Genomic DNA, 24678 nt, shown 5'->3' with positions numbered 1-24678 from the left:
TTTGAGGAATATATCCAGAAATATCCTTTAATTTAAATTGCATTTAAAATTTAAAATTTAGTGTTATAAATTTGTTCATTGGCATGAACTCCAACAACTGTATTATTTGTTATTATTTCTAATGTTATCTATGAACACATTTCTTATTTTCTTGGTTAATATTGCCAGAGGATTATCCATTTTATTAGCATATATAGAGAAATATTCACCATTGTTGAACTTTGTTTGCTGTTATAATTTCTTTTTAATATTTTTTACTAGTAATTCATCCCTACTAATTTACTTTGTTTTATTCTGAGAATTTTTTCTAAGATTTTTCAGATTGGAAGTTCGGTTCACTAACTTTGAGCCCTTTTTGCCTTCTTTTTTTATTATTATTATACTTTGTGTTCTAGGGTACATGTGCACAACGTGCGGGTTTGTTACATATGTATACATGTGCCATGTTGGTGTACTACACCCATTAACTCGTCATTTACATTAGGTATATCTCCTAATGCTATCCCTCCTCCCCCCCACCCCCAACCCCACAACAGGCCCTGGTGTGTGATATTCCCCTGCCTGTGTCCAAGTTTTCTCATTGTTCAATTCCCACCTATGAGTGAGAACATGCAGTGTTTGGTTTTCTGTTCTTGTGATAGTTTGCTGAGAATGATGGTTTCCAGCTGCATCCATGGCCCTACAAAGGACATGAACTCATCCTTTTTGATGGATGCATAGTATTCCATTGTGTATATATGCCACATTTTCTTAATCCAGTTGGTCATTGAAAGACATTTGGGTTGGTTCCAAGTGTTTGCTATGGTGAGTAGTGCTGCAGTAAACATAAGTGTGCATGTGTCTTTATAGCAGCATGATGTATAAACCTTTGGGTATATACCCAGTAATGGGATGGCTGGGTCAAATGGTATTTCTAGTTCTAGATCCTTGAGGAATTGCCACACTGTCTTCCACAGTGGTTGAACTAGTTTACAGTCCCACCAGCAGTGTAAAAGTGTTCCTATTTCTCCACATCCTCTCCAGCACCTGTTGTTTCCTGACTTTTTAATGATTGCCATTCTAACTGGTGTGAGATGGTATCTCATTGTGGTTTTGATTTGCATTTCTCTCATGGCTAGTGATGATGAGCATTTTTTCATGTGTCTTTTGGCTGCATAAATGTCTTCTTTTGAGAAGTGTCTGTTCATATCCTTTGCCCACTTTTTGATGGGGTTGTTTTTTTCTTGTAAATTTGTTTGAGTTCTTTGTAGGTTCTGGATATTAGCCCCTTGTCAGATGAGTATATTGCAAAGATTTTCTCCCATTCTGTAGGTTGCCTGTTCACTCTGATGGTGGTTTCCTTTTCTGTGCAGAAGCTCTTTAGTTTAATGAGATCCCATTTGTCAATTTTGGCTTTTGTTGCCATTGCTTTTGGTGTTTTAGTCATGAAGTCCTTGCCCATGCCTATGTCCTGAATGGTATTGCCTAGGTTTTCTTCTAGGGTTTTTATAGTTTTAGGTCCAACATTTAAGTCTCTAATCCATCTTGAATTAATTTTTGTATAAGGTATAAGGAAGGGATCCAGTTTCAGCTTTCTACTTATGGCTAGCCAGTTTTCCCAGCACCATTTATTAAATAGGGAATCCATTCCCCATTTCTTGTTTTTGTCAGGTTTGTCAAAGATCAGATGGTTGTAAATGTGTGGTATTATTTCTGAGGGCTCTGTTCTGTTCCATTGGTCTATATCTCTGTTTTGGTACCAGTACCATGCTGTTTTGGTTACTGTAGCCTTGTAGTATAGTTTGAAGTCAGGTAGCGTGATGCCTCCAGCTTTGTTCTTTTGGCTTAGGATTGTCTTGGCAAGGTGGGCTCTTTTTTGGTTCCATATGAACTTTAAAGCAGTTTTTTCCAATTCTGTGAAGAAAGTCATTGGTAGCTTAATGGGGATGGCATTGAATCTATAAGTTACCTTGGGCAGTATGGCCATTTTCATGATATTGATTCTTCCTATCCATGAGCATGGAATGTTCTTCCATTTGTTTGTGTCCTCTTTTATTTCATTAAGCAGTGGTTTGTAGTTCTCCTTGAAGAGGTCCTTCTCATCCCTTTTAAGTTGGATTCCTAGGTCTTTTATTCTCTTTGAAGCAATTGTGAATGTGAGTTCACTCATGATTTGGCTCTCTGTTATTGGTGTATAAGAATGCTTGTGATTTTTGCACATTAATTTTATATCCTGACACTTTGCTGAAGTTGCTTATCAGCTTAAGGAGATTTGGGGCTGAGACGGTGGAGTTTTCTAAATATACAATCATGTCATCTGCAAACAGGGACAATTTGACTTTCTCTTTTCCTAATTGAATACCCTTTATTTCTTTCTCTTGCCTGATTACCCTGGCCAGAACTTCTAACACTATGTTGAATAGGAGTGTTGAGAGAGGGCATCCCTGACTTGTGCCAGTTTTCAAGGGGAATGCTTCCAGTTTTTGCCCATTCATTATGATATTGGCTGTGGGTTCGTCATAAATAGCTGTTATTATTTTGAGATACATTCCATCAATACCGAATTTATTGAGAGTTTTTAGCATGAAAGGCTGTTGCATTTTGTCGAAGGCCTTTACTGCATCTATTGAGATAATCATGTGGTTTTTGTCTTTGGTTCTGTTTATATGCTGGATTATATTTATTGATTTGCGAAAGTTGAATCAGCCATGCATCCCAGGGATGAAGCCCACTTGATCATGGTGGATATACTTTTTGATGTACTGCTGGATTCAGTTTGCCAGTATTTTATTGAGGATTTTTGCATCAATGTTCATCAGGGATATTGGTCTAAAATTCTCTTTTTTTGTTGTGTCTCTGCCAGGCTTTGGTATCAGAATGATGTTGGCCTCATAAAATGAGTTAGGGAGGATTCCCTCTTTTTCTATTGATTGGAATAATTTCAGAAGGAATGGTACCAGCTCCTCCTTGCACCTCCGGTAGAATTTGGCTGTGAATCTGTCTGGTCCTGGACTTTTTTTGGTTGGTAGGCTGCTAATTATTGCCTCAATTTCAGAGCCTGTTATTGCTCTATTCAAGGATTCAACTTCTTCCTGGTTTAGTCTTGGGAGCTTGTATGTGTCCAGGAATTTATCCATTTAATCTAGATTTTGTAGTTTGTTTGCATGAGGTGTTTATAGTATTCTCTGATGGTAGTTTGTATTTCTGTGGGGTCGTTGGTGATATCCCCTTTATCATTTTTTGTTGCATCTGTTTGATTCTTCTTTCTTTTCTTCTTTATTAGTCTTGCTAGCAATTATCAATTTTGTTGATCTTTTCAAAAAACCAGCTCCTGATTCATTGATTTTTTGAAGGGTTCTTTGTGTCTATCTCCTTCAGTACTGCTCTGTTCTTACTTATTTCTTGCCTTCTGCTAGCTTTTGAATGTGTTTGCTCTTGCTTCTCTAGTTCTTTTAATTGTGATGTTAGGGTGTCAATTTTAGATCTTTCCTGCTTTCTCTTGTGGGCATTTAGTGCTATAAATTTCCCTCTACACATTGCTTTAAATGTGTCCCAGAGATTCTGGTATGTTGTATCTTTGTTCTCATTGGTTTCAAAGAACATCTTTATTTCTGCCTTCATTTCGTTATGTACCCAGTAGTCATTCAGGAGCAGGTTGTTCAGTTTCCATGTAGTTGAGTGGTTTTGACTGAGTATCTTCATCCTGGGTTCTAGTTTGATTGCACTGCGGTCTGAGAGACAGTTTGTTATAATTTCTGTTGTTTTACATTTGCTGAGGAGTGCTTTACTTCCAACTTGTGGTCAGTTTTGGAATAAGTGTGATGTGGTGCTGAGAAGAATGTATATTCTGTTGATTTGGGGTGGAGAGTTCTGTAGCTGTCTATTAGGTCCATTTGGTGTAGAGCTGAGTTCAATTCCTGCATATCCTTGTTAACTTTCTGTCTCATTGATCTGTCTAATGTTGGCAGTGGGGTGTTAAGTCTCCCATTATTATTGTGTGGGAGTCTAAGTCTCTTTATAAGTGTCTAAGGACTTGCTTTATGAATCTGGGTGCTCCTGTATTGTGTGCATATATATTTAGGATAGTTAGCTCTTCTTGTTGAATTGATCCCTTTACCATTATGTAATGGCCTTCTTTGTCTCTTTTGATCTTTGTTGTTTAAAGTCTGTTTTATCAGAGACTAGGATTGCAACCCCTGCCTTTTTTTGTTTTCCATTTGCTTGGTAGATCTTCCTCCATCCCTTTATTTTGAGCCTATGTGTGTGTCTGCACGTGAGATATGTCTCCTGAATACCGCAAACTGATGGATCTTGACTCTTTATCCAATTTTCCAGTCTGTGTCTTTTAATTGGAGCATTTAGCTCTTTACATTTAAGGTTAATATTGTTACGTGTGAACTTGAGCCTGTCATTATGATGTTAGCTGGGTATTTTGCTTGTTAGTTGATGCGATTTCTTCCTAGCATAGATGCTCTTTACATTTTGACATGCTTTTGCAGTGGCTGGTACCAGTTGTTCCTTTCCGTGTTTAGTGTTTCCTTCAGGAGCTCTTGTAGGGCAGGCCTGGTGATGACAAAATCTCTCAGCATTTGCTTGTCTGTAAAGGTTTTTATTTCTCCTTCACTTATGAAACTTAGTTTGACTGGATATGAAATTCTTGGTTGAAATTCTTTTCTTTAAGAATGTTGAATATTGGCCCCCACTCTCTTCTGGCTTGTAGAGTTTCTGCTAAGAGATCCCATGATAGACTGATGGGCTTCCCTTTGTGGGTAACTCAATCTCTCTCTCTGGCTGCCCTTAACATTTTTTTCCTTCATTTCAACTTTGGTGAATGACAATTATGTGTCTTGGAGTTGCTCTTCTTGAGGAATGTCTTTGTGGCATTCTCTGTATTTCCTGAATTTGAATGTTGGCCTGCCTTGCTAGGTTGGGGAAGTTCTCCTGGATAATATCATGCAGAGTGTTTTCCAACTTGGTTCCATTCTCCCCGTCCCTTTCAGGTACACCCATATGATGTAGGTTTGGTCTTTTCACATAGTCCCATATTTCTTGGAGGCTTTGTTCATTTCTTTTTACTCTTTTTTCTCTAAACTTCTCTTCTCATTTCATTTCATTCATTTGATCTTCAATCACTGATACCCTTTCTTCCAGTCGATTGAGTTGGTTACTGAAGCTTGTGCATTTGTTACGTAGTTCTTGTGTCATGGTTTTCATCTCTATCAGGTCGTTTAAGGACTTCTCTACATTGGTTATTCTAGTTAGCCATTCGTCAAATCTTTTTTCAAGGTTTTTAGTTTCTTTGTGCTGGCTTCCTCTTTTAACTTGGAGAAGTTTGATTGTCTGAAGCCTTATTCTCTCAGTTCGTCAAAGTCATTCTTTGTTCTGTTGCTGGCGAGGAGCTGCATTCCTTTGGAGGGGTAGAGGTGCTCTGATTTTTAGAATTTTCAGCTTTTATGCACTACTTTTTCCCCATCTTTGTGGTTTTATGTACCTTTAGTCTTTGATGATGGTGAAGAACAGATGGGGTTTTGGTGTGGATGTCCTTTCTGTTTGTTAGTTTTCCTTCTAACAATCAGGACTTTCAGCTACAGGTCTGTTGGAGTTTGCTCCAGGTCCACTCCAGACCCTGTTTGCCTGGGTATCAGCAGCAGAGCCTGCAGAAGAATGAATATTGCTGAACAGCAAATGATGCTGTCTGATTGTTCCTCTGGAAGCTTCCTCTCAGAGGTGTACCCGTCCGTGTGAGGTGTGAGGTGTCAGTCTGCCCCTAGTTTGGGATGTTTCCCAGTTAGGCTACTCAGGAGTCAGGGACTGACTTAAGCAGGCAGTCTGTCTGTTCTCAGATCTGAAACTCCATGCTGGGAGAACCACTACTCTCTTCAAAGCTGTCAGACAGGGACATTTACATCTGCAGAGGTTTCTGCTGCCTTTTGTTTGGCTATGCCCTGTCCCCAGAGGTGGAGTCTACAGAGGCAGGCAGGCCTCCTTGAGCAGTGGTGGGCTCCACCCAGTTCGAGCTTCCCAGCTGCTTTGTTTACCTACTCAAGCCTCAGCAATGGTGGGCGCCCCTCCCCCAGCCTCACTGCTGCCTTGCAGTTAGATCTCAGACTGCTGTGCTAGCAATGAGGGAGGCTCCATGGGCGTGGGCACCCTCCAAGACAGGCACCGGATATAATCTCCTGGTGTGCTGTTTGCTAAGACCCTTGGTAAAGCGCAGTATTAGGGTGAGAGTGACCTGATTTTCCAGGTGTTGTGTGTCACGGTTTCCCTTGGCTAGGAAAGGGAATTCCCTTCCCCCTTGCGCTTCCTGGGTGAGGCGATGCTTCACCCTGCTTTGGCTCTCACTTGTTGGGCTGCACCCACTGTCCTGCACCCATTGTCTGACATGCCCCAGTGAGATGAACCCGGTACCTCAGTTGGAAATGCAGAAATCACCCATCTTCTGTGTCACTCATGCTGGGAGCTGTAGGCTGGGAGCTGTTCCTATTCGGCCATCTTGGCGCCACCTGTCTTTACCTTCTAATATAAGGCATTTATAAGTTTAATAGTCCCTTGAATATTGTTCTTGCTAGTCAAAACAAGAGCACCCAAAATATGTGCATATCCTGTGAATGCCTACTACCTGTGAATACATTCTTAACACAAAAAGAACTTCACAGGTGTGACTGATAAGTTTACAGAACTTGAACTGGGAAGATCTTTCAGAATCTCCTGGTTGACCCAGTCTAAGCACAAGGGTGCTGTAAGTGAAATAAATAGGGCCTAGGAGAAATTGGTAGATGCTATGCTGCTGGCTTTGAAGGTGAACAAAGAGGCTACAAGCCAAGTAATATAGGTGATCTCTAGAAACTGTCAAAGTCAAGGAAAAAGATGTCTTAGAACCTCTAGAATAAGTGCAACTCTGCAAATAGTTTGCTTTAATTTTATTAAGGTCAATTTCAGAATTCTGATCTCCAGAAATCTAGAAATGCATTTCTGTTGTTGAAGATACTAAGTTCATCATAATTTTTTACAGCAGCAAAGAAATGAATGCATTTCATTTGCCACATCTAAAACTTTTATGGTTTTACAAATTTTATCACCTTTAAATATTTTGGAATATCCATTATAATGTTTTCTTTTCACAATAAGTGTTTAGATGTTTATTTTGCCTGTGTGATTTACTGTCCAAATGAATGATATTTTTCTACCTTAATTAGATTATGTTAAGTAATGCAGTCTATGTGACACTAATTCTATGACACATGCAGCCTAGTATTTGATCATTTATTTTTGATTTCATGCATTATCTACTGGACATATATAGGATATTAAATCCTAAAATAGAATGAAATATATAAGGAAGAATGAAATATATAAACTATAAGTACATCAAGTTCTTAATTTTTGCTTTTTCTGTTTTCTGTATATTTATTTTTTAATGGCATTTTTGATCAAACAATTGCTGAGAGAGTGCACTAAGCTCTTCCATATAATATACTTATTTTCCGTGTGTAGTGTTTTGTTTGAGAGTCACCTCTATTTTTAGACTATGATTAATGGCACACACATTTAGAACTGTTGTATTTTCCTAATAAATTAAAATTTTAATCATTATATAACAACTCTCTTTATTTTCCCCTCATTATTTTTCTTACTACAATTCTTCATCATAATTCTGTCATTAGTAACCTCACCATACATTTAAGAATCATTTCTTATATTTTAGTATTTAATATTTAGTTTCATGTGGAGTGGCCATTTGGGGTATCCAGTCTTCCATACTGATGAAATGAAAACTCTTATTTGTGACTTTCATTCTGACAATATACATTGATTTCATTTTTCTAAACTTGACTATAATTAAAAGCAAAAACAAACAAAACATGAACAAAAACTGGCTTTTTTATTTATCAAGATATTGACAAAATTTTAAAATATCGTTGGGGGTAAAATGATAATTTCCTGAGCTCTCTCCACTTAAAGACATTAAATATCTATATTGAGAAATGACTGTATGAAAAAGATTTTTTTTCATTTTGAATGTAAACAATAAAGCAAAAAAAAATAATTTTAATTCGCATTGAGTTTCTGAGATTGCTTTCCTATTTATAGAGCATGCCACAATACAAGCAAGGATGAATTTACAATTTTCATAAAGCAATCCTGTACACATTTGCTGAGGGAAGCATAGTACTTGTAAACAGTGGAGACATATTTTGTTTAGAAAATATGAAATTAAATTTGCAGTAAGGCTCAATGTATCAAGAGAAGTCTCAGAAGGAGAATGGAAGCTCAGCTTTCAATGAGAATTATAGAAAACAGGTTACCATTTTGATATTTTTAGAGAAGGCAAATGAATTTTATGTGTTATCATAAAAGAATAGGTTTAAAAAATAAAAGATTTCAAAAGACCAACAAAAGAATTGCACAAATCTCAGGTAGTACAAGTTGGACAAAATGATAACCAGAAATGTGTATTCAGAATTCAGAGACAATATCATAAAAGTTAAATGAAAAAGCCAGATGCCCATATAGTTGGGACTCTAGTTAGTGTTTACTACAAAATCAGCAGTAACTGACCTCCTTTTGGATCAAAGTAATAGAACTTGCTGTGTGGTCTTGGCAATTGGCTCAGGTAAGTTATCACAGAATTGTGCCTCTTTTTAAAACAATTCTGCTGAGTTTTCTGGAAAATACATGACCTTTGTTCACCCCAAAAGCAGTATAGTATAGAAAGGTATAGGGACCAAAACAAAGGAACAAAAATCCTCATTGATATGAGGCTCAATGTTCTCAGCCTACTATTAGAAATGAGGCTCACACAAATTGGAAAAGTAAATAATAGAAGGTAAGAAGGTGTATTAGTCTGTTCTTCTACTAATAAAGACATACCCAAGACTGGGTAATTTATAGAGGAAAGAAGTTTAATGGACTCACAGTTCCACATGGCTGGGGAGGCCTCACAATGATAGAGGAAGATGAAGAAAGAGCAAAGGGACATTTGACATGGCGGCAGGCAAGAGAGTTTGCCTAGGGAAACCTCCGTTTATAAAACCATCAGATCTCGTGAGACTTATTCACTATCATGAGAGCAGCATGGGAAATATCACCCCCATGATTCAATTACCTCCTACCAGGTCCCTCCTATGACACATGGGGATTATGGGAGATTATATTCAAGATGAGATTAGCATGGAGACACAGCCAAACCAAATGAGAAGGACTTTAGAATTTCATGCCCAAGATATTTTTAAAATATACATTTGAATAATTTATAGAGGCAAGAACATTTCCTCAGTTACTGACGCCTGACTTATATATACAGGAAATGTAAGACTTTCTCAATACTTAGGGTGATGTTCAGATAGTAACGAGCTTGGTGTTCAGTCTTGCTGCCAATTAAGGTCAGCACACAATTCAAAGTTCAGGCACAGTGCAACAAGAGCTTTCTAAAGTATGCCCTGGGTATTGACAGAAACTTCTGGAGCTCCCCAGTGTAAACTGAAGACTACATTGGCAATTGCTGCCATTGCAAAATCTCTGATTGAAGCTAATGTAGGTCCTTGTAATGTTGTTCCTAGAGGATCCCCAGCCCTCATACCCAGGCATCTGGAAACATGCTGACAAATGCCTACAATGGCCTGAAAATGTAGCAATTATCAACTTTTGTGGTTATAGCAGAGAAAAAGTAAAATGCTATATCTCATAGTGGATTCATGTGTGTCCTGGAAATCATATTGCAGTCATTATTCAAATGAAAAACAACTTATAATTTTGACATCTGCAAACTAAATATTGTCTTAAAGACGACTCTATGTTGTGAAGAAAAGTGCATTAATTTTGAAGGCATTAAAAGCTGAAATAAAAAACTAGCTCAGATTCTTTATAGCAAACTGGAGAAACTGGATGACTTCTGATTCTCAGTTTCTGTATCTGTCAAATGGGCATGATTTATTTTATGTACTCAGTTTAACATCAATAATATCAATTACTTATGAATATTAGTTATTTTTATTACCTCTAAGTTCTGCTTATAGCAATTTATGGGAAATAGTAAGATGGATTTCCTGTGGGTGTAAAATTATACTGGGCAGCAGAAGTCTTTAGAAAACTCATATTACAATTGAGTTTTCAAGTTATATTATAATTGGATTGGAATAAGTCACTTCTCTCCATTATTCTATTTGCACAAAACAAGTTAGTTTCTATGTTCAGATGAAAGCAAACGAGCAGAATCAGGTACCATGTAGAATCTGGATGTTGGTCAATATCAGTTTAAGAAATAGAAAACTGGAAGTTCTGAGAATAACTGGAGCTGAGAATGTTTAACAGGATTGAGAAATAGTCAAAACATAGGCACAAATTTGAAATTTGCATGGAAATTTTTGTAATGGACAGACTTTGAATCCAACTTAACATTTACAGATGAAAACCTCATGAATAAAGCTAGGTATTTTAAGGCAATGTAAAATTTTTCCTAAACATATGATCTCCCCTCTGCTTTAATACCCTCCCTTCCCCATCCTTCTTAATTCATTTGGGCTGTTATAATAGAATCTTATAGATTGGGTCACTGTAAACAACAAAAATGTATTTCTCAGAGGCTAGGAAGTCTAATACCAAGGTGCAGGCCAATTCTGTATCTGGTGAGGGCACAGTTTCTCATTCATAAGTGGCACCTTTTTTCTATGTTATTGCATTGTGAAAGGCACAAGGCAGCTCTCTGGGGCCTCTTTCATAAGGGTGTTAATCCAGCCAGGCATGGTGGCTCATGTCTATAATCCCAGCACTTTAGGTGGCTAGGTGGGAGCCTCACTTGAAACCAGGGGTTTGAGACCAGCCTGGGTAATATATTGAGACCTTGTGTGTACAAAAAAATTAAAAACACAAACAATTAACTGTCTGTGGCGGCACACACCTCTAGTCTCAGCTACTCAGGAAGCTGAGGCAGGAGGATTACTTGAGCCCAGGAGTTCAAGGTTACAGTGAGCTATGATCACACCACTACACTTCAACATGTGAGACAGAGGGGCACCACATGGTAAGAAAAAAAAAAAAAAAGTAAAAATTGGTACAAATTCCATTCACAACGACTCTGCCTTCATGATCTAAACAACTCTCAAATGTCCTACCTCCTAATACCATAGCACTGGGGATTAGGTTTCAACATAAGAATTTTAGAAGGACACAAACATTCAGATCATAGCACTCACCATCCATCCCCTCCCTCCTTTCCCCTTCCCTTTCCTACTTTCTTTCTTTTCATCATATCAAGTAGTTTTACTGTTGATATGCTTTGGAGATTATATTTGTGTATACACACATGCATGTACATGTTTAATTTTGTGTATTTATATATTTAATTTTTAAATACCTCCAACAGAGAAAAGCAGAGGAAAAAAAATGTAGAAACTATATATAGGTATATTTCAAATAATTGCCAAATGTTTGCTGGATATATTTCATCAATTGTTCCTAAGGAATTTTAAATACAATCATAGATATCTTGATATTTTACCCTCATATATTCAAATACACACATCTAAAAATGAGAATGGTTTCCTGCATTTTACAGTTATATTTTAGCACTTAATACTAATTATCTATTGCTACCTAATTTATAACTTTTCTCATACCTATTTGTATACATGCTTCCTTCAAAAAAGAAACAATCGAGAATTACAGATTACATTTTTTTGCTATGTCTCCTAATTCTTTCTCTCCTTTTTTTCCATGACATTGGATTATTGAAATGAACAGTACAGTTGATGTCTAGATGTTTGACTCAATACAGTTTATATGTCTTTGACAATTTTATCTTATGGGTGAAGCTGTGCACTGCATATTATTGCAAATCACTGAGCACTTAAAATTCTGGTCCTCCTATCCTAATGTTGCCAGGACGAATCATCAGTTCAAGGCAATGAGAAGCAGATCCATCTTTTTTAAAGCCTTGCCTCTCAAAAGGCAAATAATCTATAGGGTGATCATTAGATAGCATGGGAATATTTGGTTCTCCATTAATCCTTTACCCAAAGATATCAGTGTCTGTGGATGATCTACCCCCTCAAAGCTTACACATTTATTCCCAACCCTGCCATTCGCATACATTCATTATCTGGTATCCTTCTGTAAATAAGAAATTTTCCTCAGGCATGAGACTCTTTGATTAATTGGCAATGTAGCTTGTACTGAAAAGGAAAAATTATTTTCATTTACAAATTTTTAGAGTAGAGAAATAAACAAAATAGTTATCTCTAATTGTGGTGTTTTGTTTCCTCTCTGGTTAGTTTATTTTGATTTATTTTCCTTTCCTTGGTTTTTGTTTCATTGGCTCTCAGTTTCCCTTTAAATCTCAGAAAGATACAAGTTTTATTTGACAGGGATCTTGAAGAGCAGCTTCCATTTATAAACTCCATGTTAGGTCCTAAAAGTTCCCAAGAACTGTAAAACTTGCTTTTCACAATATTTCCAAATATTAAAGTGAGAAATGTTGTTGATAACATTTTATATTCTATTAATTATTTCCTTTAGGTAGAGAGAGGAATAATTTAGTACCACATAGCAGCATTTCATCTGAACCTAACAGAAGGAAAGAATAAAAAAATACATTATTTCAGTGAGTAATAAAGTTTGAAAAAATAACAACTGTGATTACCTTCCTTGAGACACATCCAAGACTTTAATGTGAGGACTTAATCAAATAAAAGAAAAGCAATAAGAAGCCCTGGAATTGTTGTCATTACACATAATTAGAGTCTCATTTTTACATCTTATCTAAATGAAGTTCTGTACAGTACTACACCCTTATCTGCAGTTATGCTTTCTGTAGTTTGTTACCCATGGTCAATCATGGTCCAAAAATGTTAAATGGAAAATTCCAGAGTAAATAATTTATGCATTTTAAATTGTTCTGAGTAGCTTGATGAAATCTTACACCGACACACTCTTCCCCACCCTGGATGACATGAATCTTCCCTTTGTCCAGTGTATCCATGCTGTCAAAGCTCCCCACCCATGAGTTGCTTGGTAACCATCTCTGTGATCAGATTAACTGTCACAGTATGACAGTGTGAATGGTCTATCTGTGAAATTGTGAAGAATATAAAAGAAATTCATGCATAGTACATATGTATATCGTTCAGTGCTATCCAAGATTTTAGGCATCCACTGGAGATCTTGGAACATATTCCTCATGGATAAGGAGAAAAGACTGTAATGGGTTAGTTAGAAAAGGAGATGGAAACACCAAAATCTCCCATAACACTGTCTCATGCTGCACGATTTGGTCCTTTGCTATATCTATGTCAACTCCTTTTCATAACGCTGTCCTTCACACTTAAAACACATGGACATGTTTTATATTTCCTTAAATTAACTAGTCTTTTTCCAATTATGTTTCCACAAATTAACTCATCTCTTTCCACATGAGCACTTTACAACATTTGCAATCCTGCAACTCATTTCCCCCTTTCAGATGTTTCCACAGTTCCTTTCTCCACTGTCTTCTTTACCCAGTTTATCTGTTCATTCATTATAGCTCAACTCAAGATAACAACAAAGAGGGAAATGTTTCCTGATCCTTCAGGTAGGTGAGGTTCCCTAGCTTTATTCATATCCACAATTCTCTTGCAAGGCATTTACCCAGAGCGTGCAATTGTATAGTTTTGTGTGCATCTGAATAATGTATGTCTGCTTTTCCCATTTAGCCATCACTTCTCAGAAGGCAGGATGTGTTGATATCTCTCCATCATTGTTTTCAAGAGGTCTAAATGAGAGCTTGGTATGTCATAGATATGTAATAAATGTGTGTTGAATACATAAATGAAACCTGACCTTCTGTGTCTACTAAGAGCATCTATATTGACTCTTGCTCTGTATTTTATACTTTATAAAATGAGTCCATGTACTTTATAAGTAAAGTTTATACTTATAAAATGAGATGTATGTGCACAGCAAAATATATGAAGAACAAGACAGGAGTCAGACTATCACTTCAAATATGTCTGCTTTAGATTTTCTTTTAAGCAGGAAAATTCATTTAGTAATTGCAATGACAAATATATCTAATAAAAGATGTTAACTTAAACTTTTTTTAGCTACAATCTAGCGTTTGGTAATCTATTTGTTTTCATACATGTGATACACATGATTCCCAGTGAAATAAAAGAAGATATTTAGCCAACATCTTCTTTTACCCCCAATCAAAGCAATCGCTTCTCTATATCACTCAGCATTGCATTCGCTCTCTTCCTTGCCAAGTTAGATTTTATTTTGCCGTGTATGTATTTTGGTCACATTTAATCCTTTCTGGAACAAGTCACGATGTGCATAAATACATACATAACACTTTGGAAACAGCACGTAAAGATGTTTTGGCAATTGAAAATCTGTACTGAATATTTTCAAATATATAGGTTAAAGCACTGGCTTATTTACACTGTACTGAAAGAGAGTCATGTCCCATAAATCATCACAACTTTGTCAGGGCACTTGAACATTTTGACTTTCAATGTAACTCCGAAAGCCTGCAGAGGATGCTCACTGTGCAGTTGCACAAGATTACAATCATCTAAAAATAGTATTTACATATATTTCTGTACATATCATAAGATTAAGGAAACATTAAAGTCAATATCTATATTTGCATTCACTACATTTATAAAAATTATCTTCTCTTTTTCTAATAATTCTGTTTAGAACTTAATCAAAACTTACTTTTTTTTGAAGTCATCACATTTCAATCTGCCAGGGCCCAGAGTGATAAATGTTCCAGGCTTTCCATTTCTGTCTCCTATTTACAGAGGTTCATAATTCAAATGGAAAATCTGCTTTTGGATGAAATGTGGCATGTAGATTTTATGGATGTCATCACATTAAGATGCTTATCACTCACTTCTTCTTTACCTCACCTACATCTCATATTCAGGAATATGAATGATACAGCAAAATTTGCAGATAAAGTGAATAAGGAAACATTTGTGCTCTGCTACACTCTATCTTCATTTTCTGTAGATTTTTAAAATTTCACTTCTTCCAAGTTATTCCTCTGCCTTAACCTGACCAATATTTTGGTCACCTAATCCTTTTAATAAAATATTTAGGGAATATGTTAGGTTTGAGGAGTTAATTTTATGCCCTGATTCAGTCCAGAAAAGGCCATGAATGTTATTGAGTTTCACTGGAAAATCTCACACATACGCAGGGGAGAAGGGCTAAAAAGGAAAGAGATCTAGTTAGATAATAAGATGTAGTGGAGAACACACCAGACAGTCAAAAATACTGAGTTAACTCTCAATTTAAATACCAAATGATGCATCACATTGACATTCACAGCACCTTATCTTCACAGTATGAAATGAGGAGGCTTAACCAGATCATATTTATATCAATATCTACATCTCAAATAACAATTCGATGATAAAAAGAAAATAATAAAATAGGGAGACATAAATTTGTAAGTAAAATTAATATATTTAGAAAGAGAGAATCATCCATCATTGCCACAAAATCTTTCTTTTCTTAGTATTATCCAACCATCATATTTCTAAAGTTATGTAGTAAATATAAGATATCTGCACAAAGATGAACAGTGTTTCTGAATCCATGGCACAAAAAGTATAGCTTCCCCAGATATGTATACCCATGTTTACACTACAGTAAGATAAGTGTTAACCTGTATAAAGATTTACGAAGTGTAAATGATGAGCATTATTTTTTGAAGAAAACTATGTAAGTTCTACTGATAAATAAATTTTGAGCAAGTTATTGAAGGAAGAAAGAGAGCTCACCAGGGTATTGAAATATCATTTATAAAAATGTGGCTATTTAAATTATCAAGTCTTTAGACAATGAGTGAGGTGTATAACCATTAAGTAAGGGCCAAATATTGAAGTATTTTATACATTACCAAATGTTTTTAGTTATCTTTGAAGATGCCCGAATTCCATTCAGAATTCAATGCCATGAATAGGAAAAGCTAGTTTCCCTGTTTTGAAATAATACATTGGTTTAAATTGGAAAGCAAATTAGAGGATAGGGTAGAAGCTAGGAAAATGGATGATGACAATCCGAACAAAGGCACATCTTCCATTTGCCCCTCCAAATCCACTCTGCGCTCTTCTGTGTCCAAATCTTTGCCCTCAAGGGCTGAGCTAAACCAACTGCACTCTGTTGTTCTCTAGTTTCCAATTAGATTCTGGGTTCAGCCAATAGGATGTAGGGGCAGGAGGCGGGGTGATAAGCATGGAGTCAGCTGAGTGTAATTATTTATTTGGTCTTATTCTTTCCCAGTTATTCTTCTTTCCAAAGACTATATCTCTTGACAAATAGCACCATCTCTACACAAATAATTCTCTGGTTTCTGGTTACCGCTCTCTGTCTTTCAAGCTGGGGTAGGCTAAAAGCTACTCTAATATCAATAGCCGAGAGGTACTGCATTGTTCATGCTGATTTCCCTAAACCTTTCCCTTTGTTAAACTTCTCAAACTTGGAGACTGGGAGAAACATTTGTTGCCCACTGTCACCCTGATCCATACAAAGACCAAAATAACAGGGTGATGCTAAGAAGGAGCTAAGAGCCAGAATTGACAAAATTTGCTTACTTATTGAATATGGGGAGCAAAACAGAAGAATGAATTCAGAGTGTTCATCAAGTCTGTGACTTAACTGTCAAAGTGAATGTTTTCAGTTGACGGAGTGTTCATCAAGTCTGTGACTACACAAATGTTTAAGTGTAGAAAGAGGGGAAAGATTAAGTGTGTATAAAAGTTCAGTTTTGGGATAAGTCAGAGATGCCATAATTTCCTCCATATACTAATATCTAGAGGAAAGAAATATGTGTCTGAAATATACAAGAAATATCTAGGATAAAAATAGGTTTTCACATCGTGAGTATATAGCATAAGTTAGGAGGGCAATAAAAATTCCAGCGATGATGTATGTAATGTGGTAGTTGACAGTATTGACGGCAATAATACTGATGAATACCACAGATTCAAGTAAACAGTTTGGAGATGAAGTCATAGCAGTATGTTTGAATTCTGTGTCATGTTGGGAAAATTAGTCTTTAATGCCTCATATATATCCTCGTCTATCAAAGAGTATACCATGTAGAATTGTAATAATATTTACATGATGTTAATACAATTATTTTCCACCATAACCAACATATATAGAAAGTGATCAAAATATTTATCTTCTTTAATATTGAAGGATAATTAGATATTTTAGTAAAGTTTAATAAACGTATATTTGATACATTAGCATAGCAAAAAATATGTGAAAACTACAATGAAGAGTAAAACAAGATACTAAAATAGAAGATTAAGAATCTAATGTTTCATAATTGAACTGAATATAATTATAAAAATGAGAGATATTTTATTCTGTATTTACCACAGTGAATAGGAAGCTTCATTCTTTTCACTTAAATCAACATATATCAGATTTTTTGAGATTCTACAAAGTATAAGAGAAAATCAACTGAGAATTATTGACATAACTGAAGTATGGAAGTAATATAAAAACTGCATTATCCTACATCTGCAGGATCTAATACATTTTTACTAGATTGGTTTTATTTTTGCATGTTAATTGAATATTTTATTTATATGCATTAATGCAGAAATCTGCTAAACTTCCTAAATATTATAAATGTGTGATGACTCAATGGAATAAAAATTTACTTCATGCTCATCTAAAGTCTAAAATGGATGTTCCATTTGGTAAGAGCCTATCTTCCAAGACATGATAAAAGAACCTAGTCTCTTTCCATCTTGTAGCTTTTTGCATATTTTTCAAGTTTTCTGTGCTTGTCTGTATCAAGTCAGCAGTAAAAGCAAGGAGAAAATATAGTCACCAAGAGAATTTCCCATTGAACAAAACAGATTTGGAAACTACATTATTTTGTATAGAACTTAGTCACATGAACAAATATATAGGGAGCGTTTGCAGTTGTAGTTTAGCAATTCACCCAGGCAGAAGAGAAAATGAAATTAGTAAGCAGCAAATCAATGTCTACCACAGGTGGAACTGGGGAAGCTCACCTGTTTTCAAATATCTTTCACTAATGTATTAATTCGGTTTATAAATCAGCTTATACACTAGCATGTGCTTTACCTCTTCTAACGACATTTAATTTTGCTACTTTATTTGACTTACTCTAACACAGAACAGAATAAACAACAATCAAAAAATACAAACACATAGCTGTGAGTAGATGACACACTGTACCGAAGACTTAAGGAATTTCCTGCATGTTTTTTTAGAGTTGAAGTAATTAGCTATACATTTTTTTCTTCCTACCCTTAATATCACTTCCTACCCTTAATATCAAGCTGCATTCAAAAACGGCTTATCAAAGCATTTTTTCTAAACAAAGGCAGTTCTCTTCTTGAAAGAAATTGATTTCAGTTGCTTAGAATGAGCATTTCTCTTCTCCGTATATGTGTGACTGCATACATATATATTTTTGCACATGAACAATTTTGCAGGAATTTGTGAACATTTATATTCTGAGCACTGAGCTAAGAATTGGAGATATAAAGATACTTAAGACATAATAGCTATTCTTAGAGCCTACTAGGAAAGGCAAACACTTAGGACAGAAACTTCAGATTATATAATGAGTGTTGTAAGTGTGTGATGAGTGCTGTAAGAGTACAAAGAGAGAACATATATATTAGTAGAGATTCCCTGGGATGCCAAAGAAAAAGCACTTTTCCAGCTTAACAAGTGACATGAGTGAAGCGTTAAAATACATTATGTGCATAAGTATAAACAAGTAGTTGAGAGGGCCTGGATTACATTGGGTTCCACTGCATTCCTTCTTAAGATGAGACTCTAAAGATAATTATAGGGCCGGGCGCGGTGGCTCAAGCCTGTAATCCCAGCACTTTGGGAGGCCGAGACGGGTGGATCACAAGGTCAGGAGATCGAGACCATCCTGGCTAACACAGTGAAACCCCGTCTCTACTAAAAAATACAAAAAAAAAAAACTAGCCGGGCGAGCTGGCGGGCGCCTATGGTCCCAGCTACTCGGGAGGCTGAGGCAGGAGAATGGCGTGAACCCGGGAGGCGGAGCTTGCAGTGAGCTGAGATCAGGCCACTGCACTCCAGCCTGGGCGACAGAGCGAGACTCCGTCTCAAAAAAAAAAAAAAAAAAAAAAAAAAAAGATAATTATAAAGAAGCTGATTTTAAGGCCTTGGAGAAAGTAAAGGCTAGGTGGATGCATTCTCACAATAGGGTGTCACCCACTCCCACCATGCCCCTTACCTGCATACATGCATGCACACATGCACACAATCTAGGTGGTTCCTCCAGGATTTGGAAGACCTGGCTATCCACAGTGGTCATGTAGCAATGCCCTTCCAGGCTCACTTGTTCCCTGCCTTGGTATGTGTGTTAGTCTGTCCTCATACCACTATAAAGAACTGCCTGAGACTGGAAAATGTATAAAGGCAAGAGGTTTAATTTATTCACAGTTCCACATGGCTGGGAAGGCCTCAGGAAACTTAGAATCATGGTGGAAGGCACCTCTTCAGGAGAGAAAAGGAGTGCTGAATGAAGAGGAAGCCCCTTATAAAACCATGAGATCTCATGAAGACTCACTATCACAAGCACAGAATGGGCAAAACTACTCCCAGATCCAATTATCTCCACTTGGTCCCACCCTTGACAGGTGGAGATTGTTACAATTCAAGGTGAGATTTGTGTGGGGACACAGAGCCAAACCATATCATTCTACCTTTTGCACCTCTAAAATCCCATGTCCTCACATTTCAAAACACAATCATGCCCTTGCAACAGTCCCCTAAAGTCTTAAGTCCCCAAAAGTCCAAGGCCAATAGCTTATCTGAGACAAGGCAAGTCCCTTCCACCTATGAGTCTGTAAAATCAAAAGCAAGTTAGTTACTTTCTAGACACAATGGAGGTAAAGGCACCGGGTAAATGTACCTGTTCCAAATGGGAGAAATCAGCCAAAACAAAGAGGATACAGGCCCCATCCAATTCTGAAATCCAATAGAGTGGTCATTAAACATTAAAGTTACAAAATGATCTCCTTTGACTCCATGTCTTATATTCAGGTCATTGCTGATGCGAGGGGTGTGCTCCTACAGCCTTGGGCAGCTCCAACCCTGTGGCTTTGCAGGGAACAGCCGCTCTCACCACCTCTTGGCTACTTTTATGGGCTGGTGTTGAGTGTCTGCAGCTTTTACAGACACACAGTGCAAGCTGTCAGTGCATCTACCATTCTGAGGTCTGGAGGACGGTGGCTCACTTCTCATCGCTCCAGTAGGCAGTGCCTCAGTTGGGGACTCTGTGTGGGGCTCCAACCCCACATTTCTCTTCTGCACTGCTGTAGCAGAGGTTCTCTGTGAGGGCTCTTCCCTTGCAGCAAACTTCTGCCTGTACTTCCAGGTGTTTCCATACATCCACTGAAATCTAGGTGAACGTTTTCAAACCCCAATTCTTGACTTCTGTGCACCCTCAGGCTCAACACCATGTGGAAGCTGCCAAGGCTTGGGGCTTGCACCATCTGAAGCAATGGCCTGAGCTGTATGTTGGCCTCTTTGAGCCATAGCTGGGGCGGCTAGGATGCAGTGCTGCAAGTCTGGAGGCTGCAAACAGCAGAGGGTCCTGGCCCAGCCTATGAAATCATTTCTCCCTCCTAGGCCTCAGTGCCTGTGAGATGGTTAGCTCTGTCCCCACCAAATCTCAACTTGAATTGTGTCTCCCAGAACGCCCACGTGTTGTGGGAGGGACCCAGAGGGAGGTAATTGAATCATGGGGACCATTCTTTTCCATGCTAGTCTCGTGATAGTGAATAAGTCTCAGGAGATCTGATGGGTTTATCAGGGGTCTCCGCTTTTGCTTCTTCCTCATTTTCTCTTGCTGCTGCTATGGAAGAAGTGCCTTTTGCCTTTTGCCTTCTGCCATGATTCTGAGGCCTCCCCAGGCATGTGGAACCGTAAGTCCAATTAAAACTCTTTTTCTTCCCAGTGTCGGGTATGTCTTTATCAGCAGTGTGAAATGGACTAATGTGGCCTGTGATGGAAGGAGTTGCTGCGAAGGTCTCTGACATGCCCTCGAGACATATTCCTCAGTGTTTTGGTGATTAACATTCAGCTCCTCATTACTTATGCAAATTTCTGCAGACAGCTCGAATTTCTCCCCAGAAAATAGGTTTTTCTTTTCTCTCTCGTGGTCAGACAGCAGATTTTCTAAACATTTATGCTCTGCTTCCTCTTGAAAGCTTTGCTCCTTGGAAATTTCTGTTATCAGACACACCAAATTATCTCTCTCAAGTTCAAAGTTCCACAGATCTTTAGAGTAGGGGCAAAAAGCCACTAGCCTGTTTGCTAAAGCAAAGCAAGAGTTACCTTTGCTCCAGTTTCCAAGAAATTCCTCATCTCCATCTGAGACCACCTCAGCCTGGGCTTCATTGTCCATATTATTATTGGCATTTTGGCCAAAACTATTCAACAAGCCTCTAGGAAGTTCCAAACATTCCCACATCTTCCTGTCTCCTTTTGAGCCCTCCAAACTGTTCCAACCTGTATCTGTTACCCAGTTCCAAAGTTTTTCCACATTTTTGGGTATCTTATAGCAGTGCCCTACTATCCTGGTACCAATTTAATGTATTAGTCCATTCTCATCCTACTATAAAGAACTGCCCAAGACTGGGTAATTTATAAAGGAAAGAGGTTTAATTGACTCACAGATCCACTTGGTTTGGGAGGCCTCATGAAACTTACAATAATGACAGAAGGCACCTCTTCACAGGGCTGCAGGAGAGAGAATGAGTGCATAGTGAAGGAGGAAGCCCTTTATAAAACCATCGGATCTTGTGAGAACTCACTCACTGTCACTAGAACAGCATAGCAGAAAACTGCTCCCATAATTCAGTTATCTCTACTTGGTTCTGCCCTTGACATGTGGGGATTATTACAATTCAAGGTGAGATTTTTGTGGGAACACAGAGCCAAACCATACCAGTACAGTTATGGCTACATCCTAGAAAGCAGTGGCACCCGTGACATGGCACAGGGAGTTGGTACTACAGGTACACAGAGGTCCTAGACATCTCATGTTGCTTCACAGCTCATGATCAACTGGATCCTGTGAGTGTATGACCAGGAGGACCAGACCCTGCCCCTAAATTCAAAGATCTGGTTCTCCTGGATGCTGGGACTAAGGATGTGGAACAGGAACAACAAGCTGCTTTCCTGACTGCTGATGACTTGATGCCAGTGGTGGGGGTCCTTCCTCAACTTTGTGGCCTTCCTTCTGCCTCTGGACAATAATAGAGGACAGTATCCAGCTGGTGTTTGAGCTAGGAATGCTCTACTAGTTGCACTACAACTCAGCAGCACTTGCCCATGGCCACCCCAACAGAGCTGCTCTTGCTCGTCAGCCTACTGGTCAAGAGCACAACTGGAGATGGAGATGCAGATGACCCATGGCCAATGCTTACCTGCACAAGGACCTCATGGGCTGGCTCCTTTGCTACCAAGTGCCCAAGAGCAAGATGGAAAACAAGCACACCAAGGTACTGCTAAAGCTGTGCAGGAAAGAGCCCAAGCACAGCCATAGCTAGCAGCCTATGGGCTGGTAGAGTGATGGCCTGACTTTGCCCTACACAAGAAAGGCCTGCGGGGAGTAAGGGACAAGCTACTTGTATGCCCTGCATGTGCTCAGCTTGGGGCTGGATGCACCTGAGGTCAGCAGACCCTGGACCTGGCCTTCACGTTGGCCACCACACTTCCCCACTTGGCTCTTGGGATTAGCCCAGCCTTCAGAGGTGGGGAGGTGGGGATGAGGGAGGGAAACAAAATTCTAGGGGAGCTCCTTCAGCTTTGAGTTCAGGGGAGCAGGGGCAGGGAGTGAAGTTGTGCTGTCATCTGAGAACATTGTCCTTAGGCTATAGACATTTTCCTTCTCTGCCTCTCAGGAGGGACTGATGGAAGGTCCTTCAGCTTCTCATGGGTGCTTCAGTCAGGATCCTCCAGAGAAGTAGAACTAAGAATGTGTATATATAGAGAAAGAGATTTATTATGAAACATTGGCTCATGCAATTAAGAAGACTGGCAAGTCCAAATCTGCAGTGTGGACAGGCAGACTCCACACCTTGGAGTGCACAGTACAGCTGAGGTCCAAAGACAGCCTGATGGATGCTTCCTTCTTGCTCCCAGAGGCAGAACTTTTCCTTCTATTCACACCTTCAGTTAACTGAATGAGGCCCATCAAATTATGGAGGGTAGCCTGTTTACTGAAAGATCACTGATTTAAATGCTAATCTCATACAAAAACAACATCCAAGTTGATACATAAAATTAACCATCACCTGTGGGTGATCAAGGAGCCCAGAAGAGAGAGGGAAGTCTCACTTCCAGCCACTTCCAAGAGTGTCACTGACCAGAGCTGATGGTGAAGGGATGCCTTCTAGGGTCAGTGGCCATCTTGGATGTGGGAGTATTTCATTATTTCTCAGTTTTCATTGCTGGCATATCTCTCTCACTTTGGAGCAAGTGAGAGCCCAACATTGCCTTCTGTTACATTTGCACCTGTGTTGCCAGGTGGGTGAGCGCAACAGTGCCCAGACTTCTCTGCCACATGGCTCCCCAGAGGACTACAGGCCAAGGCAGTAGACCCTTTGGCCCACAACATGAGAGCACATTGGTTGGTGTTTTTATCTTTAATGAAGATTTTTTAGATGTAATATTTTCACTGAATACTTCATTTTATGCATTTGTGACACTTTAGTTTTAGTGATGCTGATTTCTCTTTTAAGACTTTATGGGAGGGGGTAATATCCTTCCCTTTTAAATTGTATTGATTGATGCCTAGACTATTAAAGTGAGCTGATTGCTTATCTGAGAAAGGTGAGCCTCAGTCATGTCTGAAAGGTCAAGATTCTCTGTAGCTGCATGTGTGGCTTGGGACAGTTTACTGCTTCTCAGTTCTGGATAAGGAATGTTTGGTGTTAAGAATCACAGCTTTGTGATCATGAACATAACTCTGGCAATTCTGTTCTGATATCCACAAGTGTTGGGCATGGGAGAACCCAATAAATAGCATAAGCCTTAACACCCCATACCCGAGAAATAGCTGATATTTACTACCTGCAAAAATGTACCACCTACCAATAACTTTATGATCATCATCATTTTCACAGTAGCCTGGATGGATATTATTCTGTGTCCAGTCCACACACTCTGGATTTCCTATATTCTGAAACATAGCTCACATATTCTTCCTTCCATCTCATTGCTGTGGTGAATTGTCTGTGTTCCTAAGAGAGACCAGACCCTCCACCTGTGAACTAGATTCCCTTGGCTCTCACCCACTACTGCCCTCATGTTTACATATGCTTCTCTCTCTCTGGCCTCACTAGCATCACTCCTCTTCTGGATCATTCCCATTAGCATAACATCACTCTTGGTGAAGCCAATTCTCTTTGGACCAACAATTCATTTCTTGGGCCATTTTAAAGGAAAACTCCTTAAAAGTGGTATCCATACCTAATATCTATAATGGTTCATCTCTTTTTCTCTTTTGAACCCTAAACAATCCTATTTTCATACCTATAAGTCCTCCAACCTGGTTTTATTAAAGTCCTGTTATAAACCACAAGGTCAGTTCTGAGAACAAAGTATTTGACCCCCAAGAATATTTGAACAGTAGATTTCTCCCTCCTCTTTGGACCATTTCTT

The 24678-nt window shown here is 38.4% G+C and overlaps 1 protein-coding gene and 1 pseudogene across 5 annotated transcripts in view; both read left to right on the top strand.

Moving 5' to 3' along the window:
- The window catches only part of CDH12 (cadherin 12), a 1136530-nt gene that overhangs the window by 226862 nt on the left and 884990 nt on the right, over positions 1-24678 (top strand). The gene's annotated exons all lie outside the window — the stretch shown is intronic.
- Positions 22345-24678, top strand: part of LOC135971507 (beta-1,3-galactosyl-O-glycosyl-glycoprotein beta-1,6-N-acetylglucosaminyltransferase-like) — a 28152-nt pseudogene continuing 25818 nt past the window's right edge.

The sequence above is a fragment of the Macaca fascicularis genome, chromosome 6, assembly GCF_037993035.2.
Source record: "Macaca fascicularis isolate 582-1 chromosome 6, T2T-MFA8v1.1".
Lineage (NCBI taxonomy): Eukaryota > Metazoa > Chordata > Mammalia > Primates > Cercopithecidae > Macaca > Macaca fascicularis.
This window is presented reverse-complemented; position numbering and strand designations above follow the sequence as displayed.